A 12,269-nucleotide genomic window follows, 5' to 3' on the forward strand; every position below is an offset into this window, starting at 1 on the left:
AGTAGCCATCCTCATCTCAGATCAAGCAAAAACAAAAATTGATCTAATTAAAAGAGATAAGGAAGGGCATTATATCCTGCTAAAGGGAAGCTCAATAGTGAAGCAGTATCAATATTAAACATATATGCACCAAGTGGTGCAGCATCTAAATTCTTAAAAGAGAAATTAAGAGAGCTGCAAGAGGAAATAGATAGCAAAACTATAATAGTGGGAGACCTCAACCTTGCACTCTCAGAATTAGATAAATCAAACCACAAAATAAATAAGAAAGAAGTCAAAGAGGTAAAGCTAAATGGATACAGAAAGGAATATACTTTCTTCTCAGCAGTTCATGGAACCTATACAAAAATTGATCATATACTAGGGCATAAAAACCTCAAAATCAAATGCAGTAAGGCAGAAATAGTAAATGCATCCTTTTCAGACCATAATGCAATCAAAATTACATTTAATAAAAAGCCAAGGGAAAATAGACCAAAAAATAATTGGAAACTAAATAATCTTATACTAAAGAATGATTGGGTAAAACAGCAAATCATAGACATAATTAATAACTTCACCCAAGAAAATGACAATAATGAGACATCATACCAAAATGTGTGGGATACAGCCAAAGCAGTAATAAGGGGAAGTTTTATATCTCTACAGGCCTACTTGCATAAAATAGAGAAAGAGAGGGCCAATGAATTGGGCTTACAACTAAAATTGCTAGAAAAGGAACAAATTAAAAAACCCCAGACAAACACAAAACTTGAAATTCAAAAAATAAAAGGTGAGATTAATAAAATTGAAAGTAAAAAAACTATTGAATTAATTAATAAAACTAAGAGTTGGTTTTATGAAAAAACCAACAAAATAGACAAACACTTAGTAAACCTGATTAAAAAAAGGAAAGAGAAAAAGCAAATTGTTAGTCTTGAAAATGAAAAGGGTGAAGTCACCACTAATGAAGAGGAAATTAAAACAATAGTTAGGAGCTACTTTGCTCAACTTTATGCCGATAAATTCGATAACTTAAATGAAATGGAAGAATACCTTCAAAAATATAGCTTGCCCAGATTAACAGAGGAAGAACTAAGTAGTCTAAATAGTCCCATCTCAGAAAAAGAAATAGACCAAGCTATTAACCAACTTCCTAAGAAAAAGTCCCCAGGACCAGATGGATTTTCTACCAAACATTTAAAGAACAACTAACTCTAATGGTATGTAAACTACTTGAAAAAATAGGGATTGAAGGGGTCCTACCAAATTCCTTCTATGACACAGACATGGTACTGATACCTAAACCAGGTAGATCGAAAACTGAGAAAGAAAACTATAGACCAATTTCCTTAATGAATATTGATGCTAAAAATCTTAAATAAGATATTAGCAAATAGACTCCAGAAAATCATCCCCAGGATAATACACTATGACCAAGTGGGATTTAGACCAGGAATGCAGGGTTGGTTTAATATTAGGAAAACTACTAGTATAATTGACCATATTAATAATCAAATTAATAAAAACCATATGATCATCTCAATAGATGCAGAAAAAGCATTTGATAAAATCCAACATCCATTCCTACTAAAAACGCTTGAAAGTATAGGAATAAATGGACTATTCCTTAAAATAATAAGGAGCATATATTTAAAACCTTCAGTAAACATCATATGTAATGGTGATAAACTAGAACCTTTCCCTGTAAGATCAGGAGTGAAACAAGGTTGCCCACTATCACCATTACTACTCAATATAGTACTAGAAACTCTAGCCTCGGCAATAAGAGCCGAGAAAGAGATTCAAGGAATTAGAGTAGGAAATGAGGAAATCAAATGATCACTTTTCACAGATGACATGATGGTATACTTAGAGAACCCCAAAGATTCTGCTAAAAAGCTATTAGAAATAATTCAGAATTTTAGCAAAGTTGCAGGATACAAAATAAATCCACATAAATCCTCAGCATTTTTATACATTACCAACACAATCCAACAGCAAGAGATACAAAGAAAAATTCCATTCAAAATAACAGTAGATAGTATAAAATATTTGGGAATATATCTACCAAAGGAGAGTCAGGAATTATATGAGCAAAATTACAAAACACTTGCCACAAAAATAAAGTCAGATTTAAATATTTGGAAAGACATTCAGTGCTCTTGGATAGGCCGAGCGAATATAATCAAGATGACAATACTCCCCAAACTAATCTATTTATTTAGTGCTATACCAATCAGACTCCCAAGAAACTATTTTAATGACCTAGAAAAAATAACAACAAAATTCATATGGAAGAATAAAAGGTCGAGAATTGCAAGGGAACTAATGAAAAAAAAGTCAGAGGAAGGTGGTCTAAGTGTACCTGATTTAAAGCTATATTATAAAGCAACAGTCACCAAAATCATTTGGTATTGGCTAAGAAATAGACTAGTTGATCAGTGGCATAGGTTAGGTTCACAGGGCAAGATAGTGAAAAAAAATAGCAATCTAATCTTTGACAAACCCAAAGATCCCAAATTTTGGGATAAGAATTCATTATTTGACAAAAACTGCTGGGAAAACTGGAAATTAGTATGGCAGAAACTAGGCATGGACCCACATTTAACACCACATACTAAGATTAGATCAAAATGGGTCCAAGATTTAGGCATAAAGAACGAAATCATAAATAAATTGGAGGAACATGGGATGGTTTACCTCTCAGACTTGTGGAGGAGGAAGGAGTTTGTGTCCAAGGGAGAACTAGAGACCATTATTGATCACAAAATAGAAAATTTTGATTACACCAAATTAAAAAGTTTCTGCACAAACAAAACTAATGCCAAACAAGATTCGAAGGGAAGTAACAAATTGGGAAAACATTTTTACAGTTAAAGGTTCTGATAAAGGCCTCATCTCCAAAATATACAGAGAATTGACTTTAATTTATAAGAAATCAAGCCATTCTCCAATTGATAAATGGTCAAAGGATATGAACAGACAATTTTCAGATGATGAAATTAAAACTATTTCCACTCATATGAAAGAGTGTTCCAAATCACTATTGATCAGAGAAATGCAAATTAAGACAACTCTGAGATACCACTACACATCTGTCAGATTGGCTAAGATGACAGGAACAAATAATGATGAATGTTGGAGGGGCTGTGGGAAAACTGGGACACTGATGCATTGTTGGTGGAGTTGTGAAAGAATCCAACCATTCTGGAGAGTAATCTGGAATTACGCCCAAAAAGTTATCAAAATGTGCATACCCTTTGACCCAGCCATAGTACTACTGGGCTTATATCCCAAGGAAATACTAAAGAAGGGAAAGGGACCTGTATGTGCCAAAATGTTTGTGGCAGCCCTTTTCATAGTGGCTAGAAGCTGGAAGATGAATGGATGTCCATCAATTGGAGAATGGTTGGGTAAATTATGGTATATGAATGTTATGGAATATTATTGTTCTATAAGAAATGACCAACAGGAGGAATACAGAGAGGCTTGGAGAGACTTACATCAACTGATGCTAAGTGAAACGAGCAGAACCAGAAGATCATTATACACTTCAGTAATGATACTGTACAAGGATGTATTCTGATGGAAGTGGATATCTTCAACATAGAGAAGAGCTAATCCAATTCCAATTGATTAATGATGGACAGAATCAGCTACATCCAGAAAAGGAACACTGGGAAATGAGTGTAAACTGTTATTTTTACCTTCTGAATCCAATTCTTCCTGTGCAACAAGAAATTCAGTTCTACACACATATATTGTATCTAGAATATATTGTAATATACTTAACATGTATAAGACTGCCTGCCATCTGGGAGAGGAAGGGAAAAAATCTGAATAGAAGTAAGTGCAAGGGATAATGTTGTAAAAATTACCCATGCATATGTACTGTCAAAAAAAAGTTAGAATTATAAAATAAAAATTAAACAAAAAAGAGTCTTCTGATATGCTTACAGACATGGATTTTTCTTTTGACTACCTATATGATTGTGAACATTTGTGACATTATCATGAGCAAAAGATGGTTTCCCTTTTCAGGCCCTGACATGTAAAAGGAAAGTGGGGGATTCCACCATATTTAAAGTTGCTTGAGCTAAAGACATGTGATTCTGTGAATATCTTCCCAAGCCTGTTTAAAACTCATCCAAGAAAATAAGCTTCATGATCTTACATCACACCACCTTTCTCACCAAAATTATTGTCCCTTTTTATTGTGTCCAAAACTTAAATCCATCTTCAGAGGACACACTCTTAAGAGTGTGTTCAGAAGAGACAGTCATAACATCACTGTTTTAGGTTCTGAAAAAGTCACAAGAATCACTACAATCTATGAGTTTTATCAAGAAGGAATCTAAATATGAGAAAGACCATGTAACTTGTTCAAGTCATATATCTAATAATAGCAAAACCATAATTCACACCCAAAGCCCCCCGGTACAAAGTCTGAGAGACTTCTCCCACATCACAAGTCCTGGGTATCTATCCTTCCCCTCAATCCCCAATAGCCTGGGTGTCCTCAAAGCCACCTCTGTATCCTCTTGATATTTCTGATAGAGAAAGCAGAATTGTAGAGGGTTTGGAGGAAAGAATCTATTCCAGGTCTTGAATCTTACGGTAACTTGGGTCACCAAACTCCCTTTTTAATTGAATAACAGAGATATACTTGCTAATATAATAATAAGATACCTGGTCAATGAGGATAAATGGAAATTCTATTATTCAATGGATCAAAGGCCTGCCTTTGAACTTAGGACAGGAAAAACAGCCCACAATGAAGACTAAAGGCATTTGGGAGAAAGGTACTTGCGGACATTAGTATGATACTTTTACTCTGATGTGTATCTCAACTATTTACATCTCTGTCTAAGTAATCAAGATCCAGGCTTAATTGTTTATATCTCAGTAGATCATGCTTGTTAGAAAAAGCTATACGAACATCAAAGAGTGTATTTTGTTTTTGTCTCAACTCATAACTAACTCTTTTGTGTCACCTTCCATTACACATTCCCACACAGCTCCTACCTTTAGGGAAAGTTGAGTACAAACCTCAGTGAATGAGTTAGTGTGATGCCAGAGAAACTGAGGCAAGATAAAGATTAAAGAGTTTTTAATATCGTATTTGAGAGGGAGAAATTATCTGGGGCCAAAACAGGATCCATGTTGACCACAGCAGACTGAATGGGACTTCATTCTCAAAGCATTCAGCAAGGAGTGAAAAATTTCAGGAATTTTAATAGGCTCCAGCCATCAGGAGAGACAAAGGTGAGGGGAGAGGAGAGAGGGTGTTAAAAGTACTGGTGAGAAAGAATTTTCACGAATTGATCATAAAGTCAGTTCTGACAGGTTAGGGTTGAGGACCATAAATTCTGATAACTTAGGAGGACGTAGGAGCCAGGATGTCTGAGGTAAAAGATATGCTTACCGGGGGCAGCTAGGTGGCGCAGTGGATAGAGCACTAACCCTGAATTCGGGAGGACCCAACTTCAAATCTGGCCTCGGACACTTAATGCTTCCTAGCTGTGTGACCCTGGGCAAGTCACTTAACCCCAGCCTATTTAAAAAAAAAAAAAAAAGAAAAAAGATATGCTTACCTATCTCTAAATCACCTACCTACAATTTATGGCTCTATGGAATGTTATGGTCAGGGCTAGTTATGTCTGTCCTAATTTATAACAGTTCTAATGGTCAGGAAGAGGAGTTGCAACTAGGGGGATGGAGGTAGAACAATTTAGGGAAACTGAGGCAGGACAATTAAAAGAAACTGTGCCATAACTTTAGTATGTGTTATAAAATCAACAGTATCAATTATTTCTACAATCTATGACACATATAAAGAGAATAAAATGATTGAGTTGTCTGTATCCTTTGAGCCAGAGACTTCATTTCTCAGTCTATGACATAAGGAAGTTATTGATAAGAAGAAAGAAAAAAAAATCTAATATAAACCAAACTATTAACAGAAGTACATTTTATGATAGCAAACATTTGAAAAGAAAATAGATGCCTATTTATTAATTTTAAAAACTGTGGTCATGAATGCTATGGAGTGTTATTGTACTGTCAGAAATGATATGTGTCTTCAATAGGGAGAAAAAAAGAAAAATCTATATGAACAGATGCAACAGTGCCAAAAAAGCAAACATACACAACAACTAAAACACTGCAAATGAAAGAACAGCCAAATGCTTTAAAAAAATTAAAATTTGAAGTAATGAAGCTAAAAATATCAAGCATGACTCTAATGAAAAGTTATGATAAGTAACAATTCTAAATCACCTTTTTTGGTGATAGGAGGTCCACTGATATTATACATTGTACATATTTTCAAACTTTATCAATATATCTACCAGTTTTGGTAATATTTTTCTTATTAAAATTTATTATATAGGATGACCCTCTAGGAAGGGAAGGACAATTATATGGAGATAAATATAATCATGAAGATAGTATCAAATTAAATTATTTTTGAATTAAAATTATAAAAGAGAAAAGGAAAAGGAATAAAAGTTTTACAAAAGTATATTCCTTACAACAACTCTATGAGGTAGGTAATAAACATAATATTTTCTAAATTGCATACATAAAGAAACTGAGCCCCTTGTTGTCTCTCATTCTAACCTTTTTTAGATATCTGGAAATTCGGAGTTGAAGATTGGAAGCAAGGGGGTGTAGAGTAGGCATGTCAAGTGACTGGTTAAATCCTTGGAGCCCTGAAAGCCAACTTCCTCATATGGAAAAAAAAAGTTGTGAAAATAGCAATGTTGTTTATATTATTTACTTTCTAACATTCAACTTCTTTCCAGTACTGTGTGGGATGAGATCCATAACAAGCACAGTTTTTTATAAGATGAAAACAAGAATTGTTCCAAGACTTAGCTTCATCATATTATACTATTTGATGCTTCCTTTCTCCCCTCTTTTAATATTCCCATCCTAATTGATGAGGAGTAAACCAAGATCAAGAAATCTCCATGATCATGAAGTTTCAGAGATTCACTTTATACCTCTTCCAAAACACATCTAGCTTTTTTTCTTCCAAAATGAGTTCAGTGAATGGGGCAATGATTAACAAATAGAGAATTCATCACTAATTCTACACTTTTAGATGCTGCTCCACCTAGCTCAAGTCAAATACATCACTTAGTATTTATTAAGTATCTATTATGTGCCAAGAATTATGCTAAACTTGAGGATACAGAGATAGTGGAGGAGGTGGAACAGGCCCTGATCATAAGGGTCTCACAGTCTAATGGAGAATGTAACATGGTCACTACTATGATGTACAAAGTGGGAATATTGAGGAAAAATTATAATAACTTCAGAAAGGGAATATAAAGGAAAAGAAAGATTGTGAAAAACTTCTTGCAGAAAACTGGAAATTCTCTGAGACTTGTAGAAAGGCAAGAAGTTAAGCAATTCCTGGAGGACACTCCAGAAATGGAAGAAAGCCAGTGGAAATGCCCAGAGATAGGAGTTAGAGGATAGTATCTGAGAATAGAAAGGAGGTCAGTATCACTGGACCACACAAAACATGGAAGGAATGAAGTTATAAAAAGACTGAAAAGGTAGGAAGAAGCCAAATTAAGAGCTTTAAAAACAAAACAGAGGGTTGATATTTGATCTTGGGGAGAAGAAGGGTAATTGAAGTTTATAATGGAAGAGGGAGATGAATTGGTCAGACATGTGCAATAGGAAAATCAGTTTTGAGTGAAGGATGGATTGAAATGGGGAGAGATGAAGCAGAGAAGCCAATTAGCAGGTACTGCAATTTGAAGTAATTAAAGTATGGACCAGGAGGGTGGCAGTGGCAGAAGAGAGAAGTATAAAGAGATGTTATCAATATAGAAAAGATAGAATCTGATAAGAAATAAAAAATGTGAAGAAGAAGGAATGAGAGACAGTGAACTAATTTACAAGTCTGAATGATTAGGAGGAGTATGGTACTATTGGTAGTAACAGAAAAATTAGCAAAAGATGACAGAATAGGTCATGAACATAATAATTTCACTTTTGGACATTTTGGGTTGGAGATATTTGTGGAAAAACCAGTTTGAAAATTTTACTGGGCAGTTGGTCCTAATAAGGTGAAGGTTAGGAGAGAGATTAAAGCTACGTCAATGAATCTGAGAGTCATCTGAATAAAGTTGATCACTGATTCCAGGAGAATTGATGAGGGCATTCAATGAAATAGTACATTAGGAAAAGACAAGAGAATAAGACCCAAGCCAGAGCTTGGAAGGAACCAGTGGAGATAGTAGGGTTGATATGGATGAAGACAGAGCAAAGCAGACAGAGAAATGTCAGAGAGGTTAAAGAAGATCCAGGAGAGTAATGTCATGAAAACAAAGAAAGGAGAGTATGGAGAAGAAAGGGATTAACAGTGTCAGAGTCACATTTTGGAGGAGTGACAGAGCCTCTCAACTCTGACTACTTGGAAGCCAGCCTCCTCTGCCTAGGGGTAAAAATGGTTATGAAATGACTTGAGGAACACATTCTAAATGAAGAGGTTAAAATGGAGCTTCTAATCCCCAATAGCTCAGATTACAGGCAGTAAGACTCAGCACCAAGAGACAGAGAATAGCTCCCCATTCCAAATGTTGAGGACTGGGGAAAGTGATTAAGAACTCAGCAGTAGAGATCCCAGAACAGACGATGGGAAACTCAGACCTCATCTCTACTGCACAATTTGTCACTATGCCATGTACCTAGATCTGATCTGGCTTTACAGAGTAAAAAGAGGACCAGGATTCAGGGAACTTGACATTAGGAGCTTTTCACCCTCCTATTAGGAGTGACAGCAAGGTCTTACTGGTAACCCTAGAGATGGAAATAGTCATCTGGCCTCCTAGAGTGAACTACTCTGCTTAGGAATTTAATGTCATTGCTCTCTGCACACACACACACACACACACAGACACACACACACACAGACACACACAAACACACAATTCTCTTCTGTTTATTTCCTTTCAGTCACAAAAGTTACCAACTCATTCCAATTAACACATATTCTGACCAACATATGGGGAAACTAAGGCTCATTTGTCACAAAGCAAATGAGCATAAAGGGGATAGAAAGCCAAGAAAGAACTGGATATTGTAAAGTATCCCTATCCTCTGTCCTAATAATCCCCTGCCTCTCTGTCCCAGAAAAGACAAGAATGTATAATTACCTGTTTTCTGGAATCATTATTGGCCACTAAGTTATTTAAATTGTTGTGGTCATTCTATATACTGTTCTTTCATCTGGACTTACTCCATAGTGCATTACTTAATACAAATTTCTCTTTAAGGTTTTTTGAATTAATTATTATTTTTCTTATACACAGATATGCTGTTATATTCAAATATCATGAGTTGGGAGAGGGTATTTTATTTTTTAAATTAACAAGTATGCTTTTTCTCTCCTTGCCAATCTACCACCAATTGTTAAAAAAAAAAAAAAAAAAAATATATATATATATATATATATATATATATATATATATATATATATATATATATATATATGGAAATAAAATCTGTTTGTAATACATATTTAATTAGTTAGTTAGGCAAAAGAAATTTTGAAAACAGTTAAGTCCTTATTCCTCTTTATATATCTATTGTGTCCCTATAAAGAAGTGGACGGATGCTTTATCATAAATTCTTTGGAATCATGGTCAATTATTGCATTAAAAGGTCTTCAGTTTTTCAAAAGTGTTCAACTTCCTAATGCTGATGTTGTGATATAAATTGTTTTTCTGTTTCATCTCACTACACTGCATCAATCCAGAGATGTCTTCCCAGATTTCTCTAAAACCATTACCTTCATCACTTTTAGAGCAAGATAATATGCCATTGTATGCAGATCCCACAATTTATTCCTTTATTCTCCCTATTGATGGATAACTTCTTAACTTCTAGTTGTGTTACTAAAAATTGTGTGATAATTTCCTCTTTCTTTGATCTCTTTGGGGTACAAGCTTGATTGTATTACTCAAAGTATAGTATTTTGGGGAGCATAGTTATAAATCACCTTCCCGAATGGTTGAACCACTTTACAACTGCATAAAAGATGTGGTAATGTGCTTATTTTCCTCCAACAACTGACATGTTTCTTTTTTACCATCCCTGAGAAGCTGGTGGCTGTGGGGTAGAAAATCAGAGTTATTTTCATTGAAATAATTTTTGGGGGGCAGCTACGTGGCACAGTGGATAGAGCACCAGCCTTGAATTCAGGAGGACCCTAGTTCAAATCTGGTCTCAGACACTTAACACTTCCTAGCTGTGTGACCCTGCGCAAGTCACTTAACCCCAGCCTCAGGGAAAAAAAAAAAAGAAAGAAAGAAAGAAATAATTTTGGAATATTTTTTTTATGTGGATGGTAAGAGTTTTGATTTATTCAATTGAAAACTGAGTAAGTGACATTGAAAATATATCATTTGGGGAAATGGTTCTCATTCTTACAAATTTGAATCAATTTCTAAGATGTCTAGAAAATAAGACTTTTATTAGACATTTGTAATAAGTCATTTTCCCCACTGTTTCTATAACAATCTTGGCAACCTTGAGTTTGTTTATTCACACACTTTCCAATTTTGTTTGATGAAAAATGGTAATTTCAAAAAAAATTATGGTCCCTATCATTTGTATTATCCTATAATCTTACCCTACTCAGATCTGAAAGATGATATGATCCTTTTTCCTTTAATTTTTTTATAATATAATATTTTGCATCTAAATCATGTATTCATTTGAGGCTAATTTCAGAGACAAGTTTTTAAGCCATTACTCAAATAATAGACTTTGTTTCCAGTACCTTTGCCACCACAAAATGGCTTTCATTTATATTTTGGTATATATTCATCTTGGAATCAATTAATCAACTGATGTGAATATGATCACTTTTCTTTTATAATTCTAAACTGTTGTCTGGAATGGTAGTGTGTGAGACAGTAGAAGCCACAGATACAATCAGAGAATTTTCAAGTAAAAAAGGCAAAAAGAAAATTGTTACAATCTCAGGAGAAAGGGCAACTCCTAATGGGCAAGATGTCAGTAGAGGAGTGCAAAGCACAAACTGCAAAACACAAGATTATAAAGAAGCCTAATGCAGAAGCTTCCATCCCCCAACCCCTGACTTTTTCTGCCATTGTCTGGGGACTCCAGGTTTACACTCTATACATGGAACTCAATACAAGGAACAAAAGGATACTAGTAAATAACAAACTCTCTATGCATCAAGTAATGAAATGCTAAGCAAGAGGAGGGGAAATGTTCATCCAAGACAATGGATCATCTGCAGTTTTTTTAGTTATAGCCCAGCTTGTTATTGAAAAGTCTCAAGTCACAATTTGGGCAAAGGTCAAGGCCACATTCCTATGAGAGGTCTTCACTCTGTTTAACCCATTCATTAAGGACAAAACATATCTCCATCAACAATGTATTTATGTGTTTTTTCACATAACCCTTTAAATATTACATTGCCCATTGCTTAATTTAAAGTTTAAAACTCCCTCCTTTCTCCCTTCCTCACTTTTTCATTTTTTATCCTGCAGCATTACAAATGATAATTTTATATCAAATTCATATTTAATATAAATTAATTTATAATTTTAAATGTATAAATAATAATTTATATTATTATGTAATGTTTTGTTTTCTATCAATTATAATCCTTCTCTGGGAGGACATTTCTTTTCTGTGAATATTTTTCTGTGGGAGCAGGTTTCTTGGAGGCTTCTGGAGACTCCAGGCAGAGGGAAAGTTGATCTGGGAATGAATCAGACTCTGCCTCCAAGAGTGTGAGATTGTGGGTTTCCCAGAAGTCAATCCTAGTTGTGAATCTCTATAAGCAGGCTTTTCCTTTAGTTCTTGTGAATCTGCTCTTCTCCAAGTGTTCCCCACAGTAGAATCTCAAAACTTTCCCTTCCTGAATCCTGGCTCCTTAAATCCTCCCAGAGAATGGGTTGGTGGGTAATCCATGGGGTTGTGGGAACTCCTTACAGACCAATGAGCAAGCTCCTTTTAAAGGTGCTAATTCCTTCAGAGATGTAAACTCCTTTTAAAGGTGTGTACTCTGAACTAGAGAATTATTAAGTACGAACTTACACCTAGTAAGGATTCTAATATATAGAATTATAATTATATAATATATATCATAATATACATTATTATATATAATACATATATAAATAAATATATTTTTATTTTAAAAAATAGGATAAATAATATCCATTAAAATGCATATATATATATACAAAATCCTACAAAACAAATTTCCACATTAGCTATGTCTAAAA

Source organism: Sminthopsis crassicaudata, chromosome 5 (assembly GCF_048593235.1).
Source record: "Sminthopsis crassicaudata isolate SCR6 chromosome 5, ASM4859323v1, whole genome shotgun sequence".
Classification (NCBI taxonomy): Eukaryota; Metazoa; Chordata; class Mammalia; order Dasyuromorphia; family Dasyuridae; genus Sminthopsis; species Sminthopsis crassicaudata.